A 4,765-nucleotide genomic window follows, 5' to 3' on the forward strand; every position below is an offset into this window, starting at 1 on the left:
AGAGAGAGAGAGAGAGAGAGAGAAAGAGAGAGAGAGAGAGAGAGAGAGAGGAGGGACTGCTGGTCGACGAGTTCGAAATCGAATCGAATCGAATCGAATCGAATCGAATCGAATCGAATCGATATTTCCATGCCTATAGCATAGAGAAGGCACCTAGGTGAATGCCTATATATATGCATTCAATGCATCGATGTGCTTGTCAGCCTGTTTTCTTTCTCTTTTCTTATTTCAACCCCCCTGCCCAGTATCCGTCATCGGTCGACACACGGTAGGGATAGCTAGGTAAATTTGTATAAAAATATAGAACGTGCGGAACAGCAGGTAGTTAGTTAGGTAGATACGACTTGCGCACGCTTACGATCAAAAAGTTCTCTATGAATAATTTCTAATCGGCCGTTAACCTTTTTTTTCTCTCCTTCTCTTTCTTCTCCCTCTTCTTCTTCTTCATCTTCTTCATCTTCATTTTTTTTCCTTCTCTTTCTTTTTTTTTCTTTTTTTCTCTTTTGCCTTCGCAACCCCTTCGGTCCCGTATTTTTACCTTCTTTCTTCGTAAGTAATTCGATACGTGCCGGTACAAGGCGCCGTTCGAGCGACAACCCATTGATCCCAAGATTCCGTCGGTTACAAGTCGACCTTTCGATTTCTATTCGATCTGAATTTCTTAGTGGTATCACAATCGAAAAAAATAACATTATCGTTCGCTCTTAGGAACACGCCTTTTTACGTTTCTTCTCTCATTCTTCTTTCTCTCTCTCTCTCTCTCTCTTTCTCTTTCTTTTTTTCTCTCACTCTTTCTATCTTTCAACTAACCGTACCTATGTATATATGTATCTTCCACATAGTGAAACGAAGCCAAGACTCTCGTCCTCGACCTTTTTCTTTTTTACCTTAGAATACGAAAGGAATACGAAAACGTTTCGTATTTTCTTGCTAATAAATCGCCATTATATGCTTCGCGTATTCGTCGTTACATACATAGCTAACAAGAATAATAGAATCGAAGGAACGGGTGTGATACTCTCCGAACGAACTTTGAAAACGATCTTAGATATTACCCTGACGTTTATTAACATTAGTTTCCCTTTGAAAAGGGATGATAAATTTATTTAAATGTAAGTAGACACGAAATGTGTATAGGCAATATGCAAGATATCGAACAATGAAAGAAATGACGATTGAAATTCACGATCACTTTTTTTCTTCTTATTACAACGGCTATCTATCTACTCACAAATTAAAACTATTAGCTAAATATTGCGTACGAATTTGCAAAGTTAATTACTTCTTTTCTTCTTGCTTTTTTCTTTCTTTAAATCAATCGAATTCGTGTCATTGACGCGTTATCACGTTACTTCTTTTTTTTTTTTTTTCTTTTTCTTTAAATCAATTGTTGATGTGTAATAATTTCCTTTAACGTCAACGACGATCGAGTTTACACGGTATACGTATCTACGCGTTTAAGGCAACATTTTTCACGCTCTTCCCAATGCTAGTCGTTCTGCCGCTCGATTGAGTTTCCTGCGGCGCGAACGTGCGTCTCGATGCGGAATACCTGTTCCGCCGAGGCGTTAAGAATCGAGCCCGTGTCTTGAATGAACTAAAAAGAGAGAGAGAGAGAGAGAGAGAGAGAGAGAGAGAGAGAGAGAAAGGCGAGAAAGAAAAAGGTCCGTCGAGGTGAACGGCGCCCAGCGGTCTGCCCGAAAGAACTCGTACGCACCAGGAAAGACAGAGACAGACAGACAGAGAGACAGAGATAGAGATAGGGAGAGAGAGAGAGAGAGAGAAAGAGAGAGAGAGAGAAAGACAAAGATAGAATGATCGAAAGAATGTGCGGGGGTTTTCAGACCATTAGGTCGTTTTTACCTATGGATCATTATCTTGAATCCAACCCTCAATGAAATCTGACACCCTTCCATTTTCTTCTTCTTCATTTTTTCTCTCTTTCTTTATTTCTCGACTGATAACACTTGGAAAAATGTGTTAAAGCAACGTGTGAAATAAGTACGAAGCAAATCTAAGAGAAATCGTAAGTGAGTTGTAGATGAAGTAAGGTCCAGCAGGTAGATCAATTCGAGTTGTCCGTTTAGCAGGTGTTATTTTCAATAAAAAAGGAAAGAAAAGAAAAAGGGAAAGAAAAGAAAAGAAAAAGATGCTGGCACATGTCGATCGTTTAAGAATCTTTCGAGAAGATCAGTCGGTTTCTTTTATTCTTGTTTCTTTCTTTCTTCGTTTTTTTATTTCTTCTTTTTCTATAAGAATTTCATTCACTCTCTCTCCCTCTCTCTCTCTCTCTCTTTCTTTCCCTGTACCTCTCTAGTAGAGGTAGTTACTATAAAATATCTTATTGGTCGAGTTTCTCTAAAGAAAAATTTAAAAGATCGGAAACGAATCGGAAACGATGAAATTAGCGTTCCCATAGAGAACGGTACTGTTCGATCTTTCTGTATGTAACGTGTATGTCTATGGCGTCTATGGCAAATAAGATTACGTCGGTTCGAAGATGGAAAATAAAGTTAGAGATAGAAAGAGAAAGAGATGGAGAAAGAGAGGGAGAAATTAGAAGAGGAAATTCCACAAAGGGACGCCGCAAAAGAGAAGACTTTACCGGGTCGTTGCACGCTTTTCCACGAGGATCGAGACAGATAAGAGATCTATGAGAGAATAACTTCCCTTTTGTGGCGGCTCGAGCGAGCGTGTTGGGGACGCTTACGTCTCCTCCTTCTCTCTTTCTCTCTCTTTCTTTCTCTCTTTCTTTTTCTCCCTACCTCTTAGCCCTCTCATACACGATTTAAAGTTACATGTATTCGCTTACCCGGATAATCCCATCGCGTAAGTATTGTTACGATACTATGACGTGAAAGACGGCTGGCCAGCCTAATCGTCCTTTCCTACGAGATATACGTTTTTCGATTTTCACTTTTCCCTCGTTTAATCCTCAAACAGTACAACGAGAGAAAGAGGGAGAGATAGATTGAGGGAGAGAGAGAGAGAGAGAGAGAGAGAGAGAGAGAGAGAGAGAGAGAGGAGAGAGACTCCGATACAATCGATTAAACTCGATTCGATGGAATCACGCTTTCGCCTATTTCCTGCACGCTAAACTAACGTGACAGCAAACTCGTTATCGATTATCGTAATAGTATCGTACGATTAAACGAAAATATATATATATATGTGTGTGTGTGTGTATGTGTATGTGCCTATATCTATCTATTTATTTAAATAGACAATGTCATATGTATAAGGATAAGGTAGATATTTACAATATAAATCATTTCTATAGAAATCTTTGTAAACATCCGTATGGCGACGTGTTACTAATAGTATTTAGGTATGTAAATATGTAGGTATAATATCCAGATGAGATCAATTGACCTTGGTTCCATTCGTCTCTTCTATGTTTTGTTTCTGTTCAGTCGTCCTATAACCGTTCTACAAGTAAGACGTATTATTATAAGACGTAGCAGTTTCATATTTGTCGTTCTAATATACGTAAGTACATATTTGTCTATCGATTATACATATATTAAATATATTTTAATCGCCATCAACGAATGTAAACGTTAAGTATGTAATTATAAAGAGCATCGTCGCAGATATTATATTTGTAAAAATAACGTTGCCTGAATAGATCGGGATAGATCGTGAATAGTACGATCGATACGGGATGATAACTGAAACGGATAGTATTTCTTTTCTTCGTAAAAAATAAAAGAAAAAGAAAATAAAGAAACGAAACGTAATCGTATTTTGGTTAAAATACGTGAATGCAATGGGGAGAATGAAAGGAGGAAAAGGAGGATTGAAAATCTCTTGGCTTTTTCGTCCCTTGTGTTATTTCCCGGTAGCTTCGAATTACGTGGCGATCCACGCAGTCCATTCCGAGCCACGTAGGAATAAAAGGGAAGAAGACGACTACGCGTATATCCTTGGTTGCCTTTCTCCGAGCAATCTTCCTAATCTCGAAGATGGACCGATAACGTCAGTCAATTGGCGATCGACTGACTCGAAATAGAGAGAAACAGAAAAAGAGAGAGAGAGAGAGAGAGAGAGAGAGAGAGAAAGAGAGAGAGATAGTCTGCTCCCCTTTTTTGGCGGCGTGCGAGCCAAGAGGCACCCTCGTCTCTCTTCATCTCTTCGTCCATTGTGGGAAAAAATGTACCAAACAATCGGTTAGCTCGCAAGGATAGCCAGCTCGTCCATTGTGTCGCCGTTAAATGCACTCGTAGATCTTACGATTTCTTTTCCTTCGTATTTAACGAAATGTTCCGCGAGCTCGATCGTCATCCCTTTTTCTTTTTCTTTCTTCCTTTTTCCCGATTAGATATATCTATCTATTCGAGCGTTTAGTTTGCGTGTAAAAGTCCGTCCATGTGGGTACCTACGTGCTTGCTCAAATCAGATCTCCTATTGCGATTATTTACCTACTCGTGGTTTTTATATTTGCTAACGTTAGTCGTATTTTTACACACACACACACACACGCACACACACACACACACATATAGATATAAATATTAAAAATTATGATTAATGTTACCGATTAAACTAATCCGTTTAAAGTGACACGATATTATAATACGAAATAATTTTTAAGTACAGCGATATCTATTCATATTCAAATAGAATGGAAAAGGCGCAACAGCTGATTAAAATTTACAATTATAGAGATTTAACTTTGTAATTTAATTATTGAACAATATTCTCATTGATAATGCAATGTAAATAGCTATTGTAAATTAATATGAAAGGGAAAATCGAAATGGAG

Source organism: Vespula pensylvanica, chromosome 9 (assembly GCF_014466175.1).
Source record: "Vespula pensylvanica isolate Volc-1 chromosome 9, ASM1446617v1, whole genome shotgun sequence".
Taxonomy (NCBI): Eukaryota; Metazoa; Arthropoda; class Insecta; order Hymenoptera; family Vespidae; genus Vespula; species Vespula pensylvanica.